The following is a 17,916-nucleotide window of genomic DNA, read 5'->3' as shown; positions in this document are numbered from 1 at the left end:
GCATCTCCTCACCAAAACTCCTCCCTCTGGAGTTACTCTTCTGTTGTCATTCTTCAAACAACAAAGGCAGCAGGCCAATGGCAATGAGCACATTCCTGCTTTTCCCTTCATGTGATGGGGAACACCCACATAGGACTAGTGAGGGTGATAGTTCATGACTTCAGAATGCAGGTTTCTGAAATCTAGAATCCAGTCCCATATAGGACTATTGAGGGCAATAGTTCATGACTTTAGAATCCAGTTTTCTAGCCAACACAACTTCAGCTACGTATGTCTTGTGGCACGCAGAGTACATTCCTGAAGGGATTCCTGCTGAAGTTAGTAAAGGTTTCACCAGATATTTTTTAGCAGGAAAAAGGGGGATCCTAATGTGATTAAACTGGAGCTGAATATATCCCGAACTTGGTGTTTCTGCAATGCCACCAGCCGCTGTGCATCCAATATATTCAGCTTGCAGACTGATGGGACCAGCTCTCTTCATCCTAACTCCTACCTTCAAAATTCAAGCAGTGGGGGAAGGAGAAAAAGCATGAGGCATATATATTTAGCTGAATCTACTCAGCCTATTCGTAATGGAAAATTGTACTGCAGCAGCACAGTGAAATCCAAGATTTAATCTGAGGTTGAAAAACAGAGCAAGCACAATGCTGAAGAAAATGCCCTAGTTACGTAACTGACCAAGTCCAGGCTTAACTCATTAAAATGTGATCATGTGTGGTAGACTTTCTGTTTCCAACAAACTTTTCTGGGATGTTCTGGAAAGAAAAAGCGTAAGAGTCTCCCATCTTTGTGGCCTGTTAATCTTCTTGAGTTCATTTGTTTGGTTTCACTTAGTGTAGCAACTTGATGTATTTAGAGCATGAAAGGTGGTTGACCGAGCATGACTTGCAAGATCACAGCAAACACTGTTTTTCTAGTATTAAGCAAAATCCATAGTAAAGACATGAGGCCATCTGATCTCAGGTTACTCAGCTCAGGAGAAAAAACTCCTTCTTTGCTCCATGCTGGTGCTGGAGATGCCAGGAAAGGGGCTGGGTCTCCTGTTGCTTAATCGTGGCATCTGGAAAGGGGTGAAGCTGTGTGTGGCTGCAGACATATTCACATCTTTGTGGTGGATGGAAGGGCTGGGGCTCATGAGGGGTAAGCAGTTTTCAACACCAGGGCTGAGAAAGTAAGGACTGGATTGGTAGGAATTCAGGAAGGTTCAAGGGAAGGACATTTTTTTTTATCCTATAGCTTGAGTTCTTCCTCTGTTGTTGTTGTTGTTGTTGTTGTTGTTGTTCTTATTTCCACACAGCATTAATGTGTATGGCACTTAGATAAGCAAAAAGGCCCCTATTGGAAGGAGCTTATAACCTAAATTTAGCAGGGCCAGTCCAAGACATTGTGGTACTTGAGGTAGTGTCCCCTGCCCCCGCCCCCAGTCAAGGTGCATAATACCTGGGGCTAGCCAAGTTATTTTGGCCCCTGAGGTGCCTCTCCCTTGGAGTAAAAATATAATAATAATATATTAAATAACTAACCATTTGTTGCCCTTTTGGGACACTAAAGATCAGCTGCCTGAGGCATTTACTTCACTCTGTCTAATGTCTGGCTGTAAAAGTTAAAACAGTGGGGAAGGTGAGGACAATAGAAGAAGTATTCCAAAGCTGTGCAACTTTTCTTCATACCTGATTGTCATGCCTGTGGCTGGCCCAGCTAGCAAGAACGCAATGCATTCTTAGAGCCCGTTAAAACATCCAGGAAAGATTTGGGATTGCATGGCTGAATGTTCTCTCTCCCATCAAACCCCTCTGTATGTGGAGAGTTAAGCACATCAGGGTGAAGGTTCTTAGCTGCCCTTCTCCTTCATATACTAGCTTTCTGTGTTCAGAAGCATTTGAGCTATGGGAACATTTTTAGTTAGGCAGTGGCTGATGAGGACGTGTGGCAGGTGGTGAACTGCTGAGTGGCACATGAAGGTGCGGAATGGTGGTGGTCATGTCCTTACCATAACACATGTTGTTATTGGAGTCGGGGGTGGGGGGTGGTGAGGCAGTACCGTGCAGGTGAATGGCAGCTGGCTGGGTAGTGGTGCCCCACTGCTGATGTCATCAGTTCATGCCTGCCACAGCTTAATGGCTGCTGGCGTCTGTTCATCTACTCTAAATGTATTGCTAACTGTTGATGGTGAAAAACATTCACATTATCCCCAGGAGGAAGATTATTTGAACCTTTCTTTCCTCCTTCAGTCTATTGACTGACATAAAGTCGATGGACACCCAGAATGAGGTCAGGTAGAGAAAACTGATGTCATTCAGATGGATATTTGAGCAGCTGGTGGTTTATTCTCTGAGTTTTGTCTGATTTAAAATGTTTTAATTGAGAGTAGTTTTTGTTTTGTTTTAAATGTTTTTGTTTTGTTCTAAACTATATTCTCTGTTTTTAAACATTTTAACTGTGGGCATTTTGTATTTTAAACTTTTATGCTAAGGTGTCTTTTTAGGCTTCAGTCTGTCTTTTTAGATATAGTCAGGTGGTCTATAAATTGATTAAATAAGTAAATAAATCCTGTGAGCAGGGGCCTCTAGGTTGACAGCAGTGGAAGCTGGTGGCTCTGATTTCAGTGGGGCTGTGATTACATTCTGGATTTCAGTCAGAACCAGCCAGAACTCTAACAGAGCTATCCAAGGTGCTGGACCTACTTGGGGGATAGTGTTCAGCACCTTCGATAGCTCCTTTAGAGATCTGGATGGTTCTGACTGAAACCCAAAATGGATTTACAGCCCCACCGAAATCAGATCAACCAGGCTCCACTGGTTGACACATTAAGGTCCCCAAGTTGGCACCAAAATAACAAGACAGCTGGGACAAAGTCCATCTAGTCCAGGATTTTGTTTACACAGTGGCTGACCAGCTGCCCATGGAAAACCCACAAGTAGGACATGAGTGCAACACCCATGTTGCCCAGCAACTGGAGCAGAGATTCCTAATCTGCACAATTCTGGCTCTAGGGGGTTATTACCTTCCCATACAGTTTGGATATTTAGCCCACAATGTGTTACTAGTTGCAAATATGGGGAAAAGATCAGGTTCGTGCAGAAGCTGGGGTCTGATTTGGGGAGCAACATGCAGAGGTCCTGCAACATGATCACAACAAACATGGGATCTATTAGCACAGCCTTCCCCCAAATGGCACCCTCCTGATGTGTTGGACCACAGCTCCCACCAGTATGGCCAATGGCCATGCTGGCTGGGGACAATGGGAGTTGTAGTGCAACACATTGGAAAGGCACCAGATTAGAGGAGGCTGCACCAGAACAAAAGAACATAAGAATTGCCATGGTGGATCAGACCAAGGGTCCATCTTGCCCAGCATTTGGTTCACACGGTGGCCAACCAGGACCAGCTGTCTGCTAAGACAGGCTATTCAGAGATTCCTTTCAGGGGTGGAGTACCTTGTTTGCATTGTTCTGTATTAGCAACAGTTCTGCCTTCCCTCTGAGGGCTATTTCACATGTTAGAGTGCAGGATGCATAAGAACATAAGAAGAGCCATGACCAAGGGTCCATCTAGCCCAGGATTCTGTTCACACAGTGGCCAACGAGCTGTTGACTGGGCACCCACAAGCAGGGCATGAGTGTAACAGCACCCTCCCGCCCATGTTCCCCAGCAACTGGTGTATATAGGCATACTGCGTCTGATACTGGAGGTAACATAAAGCCATCAGGACTAGTAGCCATTGATAGAATTCAACTAAGCCATAGCGGATTATAGATTTGATATTGATAGTAGGTCTTGTCATTATAGCACTGGCCTCTTCAGTCACCACAAGTAAATCTGCAGCTTTGTCAACCAATCAAGATTTCCTTTCTTTATTGCATGCCCAATACAGCATGCCTTGCCCCAGACTTTACAATGTGTATTGCAATTTCATCCTCTTACCAAGTTGCTTCAGACTTTACTTGATCACAGGTAGGCCCAATAACCTTGATATGGGGCAGAGAATTCACTGGTCCAGAGTAACTTGTGCCTGTACAAGTCAGACGGAGGGCGAAAGTGATGCTGAGCTTTGCAAATCCCTGAAAAATATAATGATTTTAATTCAGAGAGGTGGCAGAAAGAGTTGGTGCTCTCCCCCACCCCCTTCTGAACTCACTGGAAAATGTGCAGATATTTTTAATGTGCATGAGCGCAGCGCAGCCCCACGGCGCACACCTCGGGTGCTGATCAGTGCCGATTCGACCAGCTCTTCAGCACTGGGTGGTTGTTAAGCTCTGAAAGCAACAACAGCAACAGTAATGAAGCGCTGCAGCCAAAGGACAAAATCATTGTGCTAATTAATTAATAGAGCAGTAGGTGTGTAATTTGTCAACATGTAGACTAAATGTTCAGTTGACAGCTGCTACCCATCCCCTTTAGACCGTGGGGTCTATTAATAGTGGATATAATACTGCCACCTTCTGGTCACATGGTGGTGGAGGCATATATTGCTAATATCTTGCAAGGAGAACAATAGCATTAGAAATATCTAGAGGCCACTGCAGGAAATCAGAACCAGACCCAGCTGGGTGATTGGCACTCCCCCCCGCTTTTTTTTCCTTTTTAGCAATATGCACTGGATCCTTTCTTTCTGCTCCTTTTCTTTATTTTCTAAGCCGTGTAGCCTTAATGTGATGACAATTTCTTGCCCTTGCCTCCTCCTTTATCCTAATGATGTATGCGTGGGATCATAAAAGGCATCTTTCTGGGTTAGAAGCACAGCGGCTCAAAAGGCCCAGCGTCCAGTGGCAGCGAGTAGAAACCCTGGCAAGCTCAGGCTCAAATTATGCTGTGGTTGACCACTTGTGAATACTCCTGCTTACATAAACATAGATGGCTACATGATGCTGGAAGAGGCCTTAAGCGGAACATACTAATTTTCTTCCATCTATATTTATACATTCTCAGTCGTTTTCTTTGGACCATTTAGGGCCAAAATAGACATTACTTTAAATCTGTGTCTAGCAGATAATGTCTTGTTTTCTCTTCATTTTTATCTAGAGTGGGCACAGGGCCCCGATTTGGATTGGGTGTGTGTGTTAAAATGTGGATTGGGCCCTTTGTTCCTACTCTAGAGCAAAAATGAACACAAGACATAGCTGCTAGACACAGATTGAAAGTAATGTCTGTTTTGGCCTTTAGTCCTTGCATTCTAAACTTTCTAATCCCTCATTGTTGTCCTGTTTCGAATCTTCTCTAATCTGCATACATGTTTGTGTGTTTGTTTATTTATTTATTACATTTCTATACCGCCCAATAGCCAAAGCTCTCTGGGCAGTTTACAAAGATTAAAACATTTAAAATACAATATACAGATTTTTAAAGCCAATTCCATAAAACACACACGAACAGAACAGAACGATATACAAGAAGAACAATGTTGCGAACAAAGGCAAAGTCACAGTGTCAGAACTGGAGTCTTCTACCTTGACACTATCTCAAATGACACTGAGGTTGCTGTTGTTGTTTAATTCACCATGGCCTTTAGGTTGGGGGAACATTAAGATCATCTCTGCTAGGTTCTCATCTTTCACTGCAGAGATGGCAGCACAAATGTATTTTCTTACGCCTATCTGTGAATCTAAAAGTCCCTCTGCAAGCATTATCACTCAAGAAAGGATGTGAATTTATGACATCCCCCAAAGGATTCCGGCTCCATAAGTTTAATAAGCTGGAACAGCTTTAATCCTTGCTTTCCATATGTTTTCTGAAGTATGAGATGATATTGTAGCCGCTTCCCCTGCCCTACTGGCACAGTGAAAATTCAAACTAATGAAAGACTTTTCCCCCTTTGGTACTTGCAGTTGTGAATTGGTTTTTAGCATGCTTTGACCACCAAGATGGCCAAAATAAGCAGCCATTTCTAGCCTCTTCTTCATGGCATTGTTATGTATTCGAATAGCACCATAAATGTGTATGATGGTTTACACTAACCTTCTCCAACGGTTAGTTGGATTATTAGATTAGATGTGTTGAAAGGCAAATGCCTTAATTCCCTTCCAGCATGGGACAACGGTAATGGTCAGGGATGCTTGGGGATTTTGTTCACTCTGCATCTGGGAGGAAAGCTACCTGGTTTGTACCTCTCAGATCAGAATGTAACCCACACTTCTGCAAAATCTTCCACAGCATGGTTTGAGTACTTACATTTTTTATGCGGTGATCCAAAGGCTGCCATTAATCTGCTCCCTTTTAAAATACAGTTTCTAGCCACTTGGAGCAGCTACAAAGTGTGGTGCCTGCTGTGAGCATTCAAAATGCATTGAAAATGCTCCAGGTTCTGAAAATACATCATGATGTGTTATCCCTTCCCTACCTGGGCAATTGTGCAGAAAAAGAGATAGCTGCCTTCATGTATCTATGGAGGCAGCCATTTCTTTCTGTATAATGTCCTGTGAGGCTTCCAAATCCCGGGAAGTACTAATTCCCCTCTACTCAGCACTGGTTAGGCCTCATCTTGAATACTGTGTCCGGTTCTGGGCGACACACTTTAAGAAGGATGCAGACAAGCTGGAGAGGGTTCAGAGGAGGGCAACGAAGATGATCAGGGGACTGGAAACAAAGCCCTATGAAGAGAGACTGAAAGAACTGGGCATGTTTAGCCTTGAGAACAGAAGACTGAGGGGAGATATGATAGCGCTTTTCAAGTACTTGAAAGGTTGTCACAGAGAGGAAGCCCAGGATCTCTTCTCAATCATCCCAGAGTGCAGGACACGGAATAATGGGCTCAAGTTACAGGAAGCCAGATTCCGGCTGAACATCAGGAAAAACATCCTGACTGTTAGAGCAATACGACAATGGAACCAATTACCTGGGGAGGTGGTGGGCTTTCCCACACTGGAGGCATTCAAGATGAGGCTGGACAACCATTTGCCAGGGATGCTCCGACCTGGATTCCTGCATTGAGCAGGGGGTTGGACTCGATGGCCTTGTAGAACCCTTCCAACCCTACTATTCTATGATTCTATGAGGCTACCAGCATCATTCTATGAAAAAAAGGATAGCTTCTCCCATAGATGGACAGAGGCAGCCATCTTTTCTCCTGTACAGTTACCCAAGAAGGGACAGCATGTCATGATGTACCACTGCTTCCAGGGCATTTCAGGTGCATTTTAAACAAGCACAGCAGGCATTTCACTTTACAAGTGGCTAGAAATTGTAAAAAAAAAAAAAAGCGGGCAGGGAGTGGGGAGATAAAGGACAGCCCTTGGACCACCTTTTAGGTATTTTAAAATATTTAAAATAGTTGTATATTTAAAAAATTGCTAAAAGCATGTAGAGTTTTCAAAGCTATTTTTCCTATTCCCCCCATCCCCTCCAATGATTAGTGGTCAACACATGCAAAAGGCACGAACCTGATCTGGACTATTCCATTCATCACTAATAACAGGTAGAATATGTGTTGATTTCAGTTGCACATACTTAGGCTTATTTTCAGGGTGGAATTAGGTCTAAAGGCTTCACAGAAAAGGTGGGGTTTGAAGAGAGATTTGAAGGAAGTGAGAGAGGCAACATCATGTAGGTGTTCTGGAAGAAATGGTGGAGTTATTTGAGAGAGCAAGAGACCATCAGCCAGCTGGTGAAGGGTGGTAAAGCTGGAGGAGTAAAGGTCATAGACATAGACGTAGACTCATAAGATTGGAAGGGGCCTACAAGTCCATCGAGTCCAACCCCCTGCTCAGTGCGGGAAGCCTGATTCCCAAGCAGTCTCCCATCCGAGTACTAACCAGGGCTGACCCTGCTTAGCTTCCGAGATCAGCATGGGCAGGGTAGGGAGATAAGGAAGGGAAGTAGATTTTGAAAAGGAGGGTTTTGAAAATAAAGAGGAGGAGTTTGTACTGATCCAGCAGCAGACAAAAAAACAACAACCCCACCACAGGGATTTAAGGAAGGATGTCAGTGGGTTTGAATGGTGAGAGAGATGAATGGTTGAATTTGGCAGCAGAGTTCTGTTCTGTATAAATGAGAGGGCCAGTGGTGTGACAATGGAAGGACAGGGATGAGAATGTGGTTGCAGTAGGGGTGTACAAAACCCACTTACCATTCCGGTCTGGGCATCTGCGGGGTGGGGGGAGGTGATCCGTCCCTCCCCTGGAATCCTGCCCAGCCGGCTCCGCTCTGTGGCAAGTCTGTGGAGCTGCTGGCTGGACCTGTCTGCAGCTGGACTTCCGTCCGCTGCCAGGCTGTGGCTGCAAATGGCGTCTGGTGTAGGGGACGCCATTTGCGTCCCTGCTCTTTGCCTTGATAGGCTACGTAAATATTTACATAGCCTATCACAGCTAAAGCAGGGATGCAAATGGCTGTCAGGGTGGACACTGAGCCCATAGAATCCCAGAGTAGTTCTGATTGTGAGGAAGAGCAGTCGCTCTTGGGAGAGGAGCGCGCTCCTCTTTCCCAGGGCCCACAGCTGACGGAGATTCCTCCCACCAGCATTCCTAGATTAGAAAGCAGTCCAGGGAGTGACCGAGCAGAGATAGCAGACTTGGTATTTACGTAGACTACAGCAAAAATAAGGGCAACGCAAATAGCGTGCCCTTATTTTCGCCGTATCTACGTAAATCTTTACGTAGACTAGACGTGCCAAAATAAGGAACGCAAATGGCGGCGCCCATGGGCCGCCGCCATTTGCGTACGTGCTTTTTTTTTTTTTCAAAGTCACCTGTGATAGGCTACGTGACAATTTACGTAGCCTATCATGGCTGTCTTTGGAAATCTAGCCGTGATAGGCTGCGTAAATCGTTATGTAGCCTATCACAGGTGTGTTTCTTTTTTTTTACTTTAGTTTTTTTTTTTTTGCAATGGCGGTGGCGGCAGCCGGTCGGGAGACCGGCCGCCGCCCACGCCCGCGACGAACCGCCACCGAACCGCTGCCGGGACTCGCCGCCGGGAGGGACATTCGCCAAAGGTAAGTCCCGTCCTGGGGGGGAGCGGGGGGGGCGGAGAATTTCACCGCCGATTTCGGGGGGCCGAATGCGTTGGCGCTCGGCCCCCTGAAGATTCGGGGAGAAATTCTCCGCCATCCCTACGATGTTTTCGATGTGGAAACCTGGGGCATTTCACCAAGACCTGCCGAGTTAAATCCATGGCTCCGCTGCCTCCTCCTCCTCTCCTTCCCCCTCCTCCTCCTCCTCGTCCCCAGGCTTGACTAGACTGCCCCCCAAGCTTGTTGGGGGCCTCCAGTGTGGGGGTTAGCTCCCCACCGGGTGGGTGCCTTCCCCAACCCCCCCCTCCCATCTGCTGTTGCATGTTCACCTCCGCTCCTCACAGCGGGGTGGGGTGGAGGCCCTAGCTTTAGTGGACTCGGGGGCTACGACTAGTTTCATGGATGAGAGCTTCGCCCTCTTCCACAGGATTCCTACCCTGCCCCTTCCTGCCCCCTTCGCAGTGCGGACCATTGATGGGCGTCCTCTCTCTTTGGGTGAGGTGACCTGTATTACAGTTCCGCTCACTCTGCGCACCCAGTCCCACGTTGAGCAGATTCAATTTCACTTAGCTAAGGTTCCCTTATACCCAGTCGTGCTGGGTTTTTCCTGGCTGTTTAAGCACAACCCTTAGATTTCTTGGGGGCTTCGGCAAGTGGAGTTTGCATCTCCCTACTGCCAGGAGCATTGCCTCACGGAGGAGGTGCCAGTCCCGGCCCAGGCATTAACCCTTTCCCCCCCTCCTTCTCTGCTTCTGGCAGTCCCTCAGCTACCATCATCCCCCCAGAGAAGTATGCAGCTTTTCAGGATGTCTTTGACAAGAAGGAGGCTGACCGGCTTCCCCCCCAAGGCCTGGCGGCAGCTGCGGTGCCTCATTCTTGGGAGGAGCTCCTTCTCTCTGCACAGGCTCAGGATGCTTTTGTTCGCACAAAGGTGGAGGAATTGGGGCTAGCCTCTGCCCCCCCACTCTACCCCCTTCTCTTTGCGAGGTGGCCCGCTTTACCATTCTGGCCAGGTCTATGTGTCTTCTAGACCCCTCCGCGAGAGGGTCCTCCATCAGTGCCACGACTCCCCCACAGCTGGACATTTTGGCGTCGCCAAGACCCTGCATGGAGTGACGAGGGATTTTTGGTGGCCTCGTGTGTGTCAGGACATCAAGTCCTATGTCGCCTCCTGCCCAAACTGCCAGCGGGCGAAGGCCCCCTCAGGCAAGCCCACAGGCTTGCTTCACCCCCTGTCTACCCCCTCAGGACCTTGGAAACTGCTCTTCCTTGACTTCATCACTGACTTGCCTCCCTCACATGGTAAGACCACTATTCTGGTGGTGGTGGATTTGTTTTCTAAGATGGCCCATTTCATCCCCTGCTCTGGGTTGCCCACAGCCAGGGAGACGGCAGAGCTGTTCATGGCGCATATTTTCCGCCTCCATGGATGGCCTGAGGGTCTCATTTCCGATAGGGGGGCCCAATTCACTGCCCATTTCTGGAGGGAGCTACTGGCGTTGCTCCATGTGACGCTCCGTCTTTCCTCCACCCACCATCCACAGACGGACGGTCAGACCGAGCGCACCAATGCGACTCTAGAGCAATATCTGCGCTGTTATGTCAATTACCAGCAAGATGACTGGTTTTCGTTGCTGCCTCTCGCAGAATTTGCTTATAACAATGCCTGCCATGCTTCCACCCGCCAAACTCCATTTTTTTAGGGTTGGCGGAGAATTTCTCCCCGAAACTTCGGGGGGCCGAACACCAACGTGTTCGGCCCCCCGAACAAGTTTCGGGGAGAAATTCTCCGCCCCCCCCCGCCCCCGCACCCCCCCCAGGACGGGACTTACCTTTGCCGAATGTCCCTCCCGGCGGCGGGTCCGGCCGGCGGTTCGGCGGGTCTTCATCCGGGGCGGGAGCGGCAGCCGGTCTTTTGACCGGCTGCCGCCGCTGCCATTCCAATAAAAGAAAAAAAAAACGCCCCTGTGATAGGCTATATGACGATTAACGTAGCCTATCACAACTAGATTTGCAAAGTCAGCCGTGATAGGCTACGTAAATCGTCACGTAGCCTATCATGGGTGACTTAAAAAAAAAAAAAAGCGCGTACAGAGAATGGCGGCCCCCATAGGGAGCCGCCATTCCCGTTCCTTATTTGGTCGCTGTAGTCTACGTAAATCTTTACGTAGACTACGGTGAAAATATGGGTAACGCTATTTGCATTGCCCTTATTTTCGCCGTAGTCTACGTAAAGATTTACATAGACTACAGCGACCAAATAAGGAACGCGAATGGCGGCTCCCTATGGGGGCCGCCATTTGTGTACGCGCTTTTTTTTTTTTTTTAAGTCACCCGTGATAGGCTACGTGACGATGTACGCAGCCTATCACGGCTGACTTTGCAGATCTAGCCGTGATAGGCTACGTTAATCGTCACGTAGCCTATCACGGGGCCTTTTTTTTTTTTAACTTTTGAGTTCGCGGCCGGGCGAGGCGAGGCGCCTCCTCCCCGGCCTGAATTTTGGCCGGGCGAGGCGGGAAGCCTCCCCCCCAGCCTGAACTTCGCGGGGGGAGCAGCAAAGCGCCTCCCCCCCACCGCAAAAAGCTTCGAGGACAGGTAAGGGACTTCCTTTCACCCCTACATTTTTTGCCAATTTTGGTTACCACCCCTAGGCCTTCCTGTCCACCCTAGCTCCCTCTTCGGTGCCAGCGCCCCAGGACTTTTTAGAGGAGTTGCGAGCGGTACACCACCTCTTACGGGGCTCCCTCGAGCAAGCCAAGACAGACTACAAGGCCTCTGCAGACCGGCGGCGCTAGCCGGGTCCGTCTCTGCAACCAGGGGACTGGGTTTGGTTGTCCACCCAATACCTCCCCTCTCACTTGCCCGCAAGGAAGCTTGCGCCTCGCCGCACGGGGCCTTCCAGGTTACGGCCCAGATTAACCCTGTTGCTTTTCGCCTGGCTCTCCCCCCCTCCATGAAGATCCATCCTGTTTTTCATCGGTCCTTGCTGTCCCCCCTGGTTTCTGGCGACCCTCATCGCTCAGTCGGCTCCCCCCCACCGCCAGTGCTGGTGGAGGGGGAGGAGGAGTTTGAGATCGCGGAGATTCTGGACTCCCGCCTTTCTCGTGGCTGCTTGCAATATCTGGTGGACTGGAAGGGGTATGGGCCTGATGAGCGATCCTGGGAACCCGCAGAAAATGTGCATGCTCCATTGCTGCTGAGGCGCTTCCACCAGCTGTACCCCCACAAGCCCGGGGCCCCAGGGGAGGAGCAGGAGGGAGGGCCTCATGGGAGCGGGGATGATGTCAGGGTGGACACTGAGCCCATAGAACCCCAGAGTAGTTCTGATTCTGAGGAAGAGCAGTCGCTCCTGGAAGAGGAGCGCGCTCCTCTTTCCCAGGGCCCACAGCTGACGGAGATTCCTCCCACCAGCATTCCTAGATTAGAAAGCAGTCCAGGGAGTGACCGAGCAGAGATAGCAGACTTGGTGGATGCGCGATGCAGACGCAGAGAGCGGCGCCAGATGGAGGGCGCGGAAAGGAGGCGCAGTGCCTGGTTGGTGCGCAAACAACGGCTGCGCCCCGAGGATCCAAGGGAAAAGGGGAGGGGCTCTCCCTAGTCCTTAAGTTCAGGGGTCTGCCAGTAATTCCCTTTCAAACGGGGACCAACTGTTTCAACTTAGGGCATAGGTACTCTACTGCTCAGATCTAGTTGCTACCTGTAGAGTTGTTAAGTTGTAAAAGAAGAATAAAGCTTTGAAAGGAATTCCTTTGTCTGTGTCTGGACTTGGCTACTGGATTAGACTGAGAGAGGCCTCCAAGGAGCCCTTGACAATGGCGTCCGCTACGCCGGACGCCATTTGTGTCTGCAGACCAGGGCAGCGAACGGCAGCAGATGGACCCAGTCTGGCCGGCGGCAGGTAGGGTCTGTCCGGGGAGAATTTTGCGGGGTGGTGGTGGGGAGTAGTCCGTTCCGCCACGGACTCCGGGGGAATCTGGCCTCATTGGAGTCCTTCTTTAAAATCCGGCCTCATTGGAGTCCGTGGCAGATTTCTCCGCCATCCCTACCTGGTTTGCACTATCAAAAGAAGCCATGGTGGCTTATTTAATTTGTGATTTCCATAATCACCACCTTGGCGTGGCTTGTCATCTTGTCCAAACCTGCTTGGCAAGGCTAGTTGGAGGGGGAAGCAACCCTCCATTAACCCTACAGAATCCCATGGGTTATTGGAAGGTTTTAAGTAAGCCATGGTGGCTTATTTTGATCATGCAAACCAGTCCATTGTCTGTTAATGAAGAGAGGCAGGGGAAAGAAGGAAAAGGTTAAGAGAGGTATAAGAGGAGATAGAGATGAAAGGGAAAGTAAAGAGTAGGGGAAGAATGTAGAGAATGTATTGAGCATAAAATGAGGAGGAGGGAGTGTATGTGCGTGTGTGTGTGTGTAGGGGCGAGGGCCATAGTAGGTAATCAAAACCAGGCAGGAAGGAAGCACTGAGTATTCCTAGGGTGCGTGGATCAAGATGGTGTAGTACTGTTGTTTGGCCAGGGCAATGGCAGACAAGAAGAAGGGGGCAATGAATTTATAGTGGCCCAAATCAGCCAATTCTTTGAATCTGCTCCAGAGATGTTCAGCCTTGTAAAAGCTTGAACAAAAGTATCAAATGGTGGCTGTGAGTTAGGACTGGGGATTACAGGCATGTACAATTCATTGGGAGAGCAGGGCAGATGAGTCGAAAGGTGGAGAAATGGTTGAGTTGAAGGTGAAAACTGGAGAGTCTAAGGAGTGGCCAGAAGTGAGGAAGAAAAGACATTTTCAAGAAAGCCTCTGCATAATGGACTGCTAGTCATGGAAGAAACAAGATGCAGAGCATGGGGATGGTGGAATGGAGGCAAATTAGTGGTCAAACAGAGAGAATTCCAGGAGGTGACAGATACAGAGCAGTTCTGAATGAAGACAAGATGAAGTTATTGCCTGAAGTTGAGAGTCTTTCTACATGAGGCATTTATTCTGCACTTGTTCTTCCTCAGTCACAGCAATTTGCGGGTGCTTTTCATGACATCCTCATCCTCGAGGCCTCTCCCATTCTTTGCAACCATTGTAGCAGGGTTTCTTCTAATGAAGAAAGTTTGGTATTTCTGTGAATGGTGACATGAAAACCTGGTGTATTTGTGCAATTCTGCTATACCACAGTGCCACTTAGTGGTTGTGTAATGGAACATATAGAAAGGCAGAGAAAGAACATTCCCTCCCCCCCGGGGGGGGGACATGTAAAGGACCCACAAACTTCCATGAGTGACCAATCATGAGTGGGCAATAAAGGTCATCAGAGGGCATGTCCCTGGTGGTTCCACATAAACCCATGGCCTGGCTGGAGTCCTCCAGGAAAAGAGCCTTCAGTGTGGTGGCCCCCTTCCTGTAGAACTCCCTCTCTTTGGAGGTTAGGCAGGTGCCAACATTGTGTTGCTTTCGGCACCTCCTGAAGACTTTGTTATTTCGAGAGGCCTTCTTTGAGTGACCAGCCATGGTTTATTAAATTCAGAATGTGTTTCTTTTAAAATGTTTTAATTGTTTTAACATGATGTTTTATTCTTTCATCTTTGTTGTTCACTGCTCTGAAATCTTTTGATGAGGAGAGGTATATAACTACTGTAAATAAAAAAACAAAATCAAACTTTCAGGGGCTTCTCCTTCTGGATTCTTTGTGGGATGAAGATTGGCTCCTTATGCTGGCTCACATCGGCTGGTTTGGGTGAGGGGCTGTCTTTCTCAGCAAGTTCTCAGCAAGTTCGGTATGTTTCATTTCACAGCTACTAGATGGTGCTGTGGTTATACCACAACTCTGTCATTATACACTGCCAATATACTGGATTAACGTTCCTTATCAGGTTATCTCTGATCTTTTAAAAAGTGGGATAAAGGTGAGAAAGCACAGGAGACGCTCTGGAGGTTGATGATGTCATTTAAAGCACCCACAAACTTCTGTGAGTGACCAATCACTAGCGTGCAATAAAAGCCTCATGTAGAAATGCTCTGAGATGTGATAATGGCAAAGAGAAGAAGGTGATTGTACTGAAAGAGGCAGAGGACCAGTGCACAAATCCAGAGTTTCACCTGAGGAAACCAGGAGGAATGGCTGTATTTTCAAAATGTTCACAAGAGAAAAAAAAAAGATGTGTCAACTGATATGGGGAGGAAAGGAGAAGGATATATTAAATATAAATTCAGTGATCAAAAAACCTTGCCAGTTTAAGATCATAGTTAAGGATTCGGTCTTTCAGGCCCAAATCCAGATGGGGAGGATGGAGTGCCTGGTACCAGGAAAGATGACCCACTCCATGAAGCATCCGAGCCTTACCAGGTTACAGTCCACATCTAGAGGGAACCAGCAGAGAAGCCAGTGGAGGCTGGTGGCTCTGATCTCGGTGGGGCTGTGAATCCATTCTGGGTTTCAGTTAGAACCAGCCAGAGCTCTAAAGGAGCTATCCAATATTCTGAACCCAGCATCTTGGATAGCTCCTTTAGAGTTCTGGCTGGTAGTGACTGAAACCCACAATTACTTGAATTCACAGTCCCACTGAAATTGGTACAAGCATATCATAAGAGGAGGAAAAAAGGGACTGCTACTGCAGGTGGAAGATCTCCCAGAAAGCAACCTGGATCATGCCCCAAGGTGGCACCCTTGGTCCTAGTTCCATCTTACACCAGCCAGAAAGTCTCCACTCTCTTTCTGTCTCTGTCTTTCTTCTCTACCCAGAGCTGAAAAACTGCTGTGTCCTGTTCTCTGCCTCACCCCTACAGATGAATTGCAAAATTATGAGAACATTGTCATTAAGAAACATTTGCTCTTTTGTCAAAGCCTCTATGAACTCATTCACTGTATTTAGGCCAGTCGAACTCACAACAGTAAGGAGGGGGAAGGTAGAGTAGTGGGGCTTAGAAAAACAGCAAAGGTAGGGAGTCAGTGCTGAGGATTGGTAGCATGGACTTGGATTAGGGAATGTAACAAAGCTTGATTGACTAAGAAGCTGGCCAGAGAGAAGGAGGCAGAAGAGAAAGAGGAGAGGTTGAATTTACAATGGGCAAAGCCAAGATTTCAATTTCCTGCAGAGGTACAAAACAGTTAATGTGGACAAATCCTTAATATTTGCTGAACAAGCAGCTATGACCAGGACGCCTTAAAGACTTACCTCCTCCATTTTCAAACATGAATTACAAACCATTTGAACAGACTCGGGGTGTTGTCATTTGTCCCAAAACCTCAGAAGCCTCAGTCAAAGCCTATCCATCTTCCAAATTATGGAGGCAGAATTGGTATAGCGGAAGAACTGAGTGAAGTCAGGGTCTTGGCTATTAATTTCCTGTCCTCAGTTCAACTCATTGTGATCCATGGCCAACCTTAGTTATAAGTTTGCATAGATTGATTTCTACTGACAGCCTTTGGGGAATAGTCATCTCTGTAATCGGAAGATTTTATAAAGATTTATGGCAAGGGTGGGGAACTTGTGGTCTACGTCTCAAATGACAGATCCCCTCTGTGAGCATTTTGGACTAGGATTCCTTGCATTGCATTGTTTGCTCTTTCCACCTTACTTGGCCTGTGGTGTCTCTCACCAAACTTTATCTCCATTTCAGAATTTAGTTCTGTCACTGTGCACCATAATATATTTTCCTTAAACCTGTCATAAAAGAGAGAAAAGGGTACACTTTAAACCTTGCATCCAATGCATTCTGAATGCTCTCACTATGATACAATCATACATTATATGACAAGAACACAGACCTTGGTTATGTAGAGTGCTAGGTCTGTATGTAAAGGTCGTGAGTTGTTTTTTTCCTCAAGTTATGTGTCATTTTAATATGTGATTTTTTTTTTGCTCTTGTTTATATTTGTATTAGGTACATGGCTAGCTACTTATTTTCTCTCTGGATTGCCCTATATCAATAGATGAAGTCTTGGCAAAGAGGTTATCTGAGTGTTCAATGATAGGAGACCTACCATAGTTTGATGGATCACTGCCTGTGATGGAGAACTCTGAAATCTCCTTTGCTAGGAGCACATTTGATTCCACACTAATGAAATATGGCAACAGAGAGAGAAAATAAATAGCGAAAGATGTACCTAAGGACTTTGTGAAATGGCCCTAAGAAAGCTTGCTCTAAAGTTCAAAGGAAACGGAATATTCAAGCAAGTCTTTATAAATCTAAAGGTTACTTCTTGAAGCAGAGAGGGTTTTTAAAGATTCCAATATGGTGATTCAGAACAACTCATACCCACAAATTCCCATGTTGGGAATGTGCCAGTCCCAATACTAACCTTGCAAGTTCAAAAGGAATGTAGACAAGCAAGATCAGCATAGGAAACACAGTAAAAAAAGAGGAATTACTGCAAAATTCCTGATGTCCTGCCATGTATACCAAATAGTTGTTACCTGTTATTCCTGCACTTTGCATGATATTTCTTGGAGAAAAATCATGAGCCATGGATGAAACTTCCATCTGGACAAGACTTAAGAGCAGGAGTGGGGAACCTGCTGCCCAAGGGCCATATGCAGACCTCATCCTAGTTTCCTGTGGACCCTAACTAGTACTTCCCAGGATTTGGAAGAGATGCTTCTATTAATGTAGCCCAAAATAGCATTGGCCATTTTTGGAGCCACATCACATTGTTGGCTCATATTTAGCTTGTGATCGACAACAATTCCAAGATTCTTCTCGCTTGTAGTGTTGTTGAGCTAAGTATCCCCCATGTTGTAACTGTGTATTTTGTTTCTTTTTCCTAGGTGCAGAACTTGGCATTTATCCCTATTAAATATCATTCTGTTGTATTCTGCCCAGTGCTCCAGTCTATCAAGATCATTTTGAATTTTGTTTCTGTCTTCCAAGGTATTAGCTATCCCGCCCAATTTTGTGTCATCTGCAAATTTGATCAGCATTCCCTGCACCTCCTCCTCCAAGTCATTCATAAAAATGTGGAAGAGCACTGGGCCCAG

At 47.2% G+C, this 17,916-nt stretch overlaps 1 pseudogene; it reads right to left on the bottom strand.

Moving 5' to 3' along the window:
- LOC146355004 (uncharacterized) overlaps nt 1-17,916 on the bottom strand; it is a 39,521-nt pseudogene that overhangs the window by 631 nt on the left and 20,974 nt on the right.

This window comes from Heloderma suspectum, chromosome 2 (genome assembly GCF_057233095.1).
Source record: "Heloderma suspectum isolate Gila_16-S chromosome 2, 16-S_ref, whole genome shotgun sequence".
NCBI lineage: Eukaryota > Metazoa > Chordata > Lepidosauria > Squamata > Helodermatidae > Heloderma > Heloderma suspectum.
Note: the sequence above shows the minus strand (reverse complement) of the source record. Positions and strands in the feature narration are given on the sequence as shown.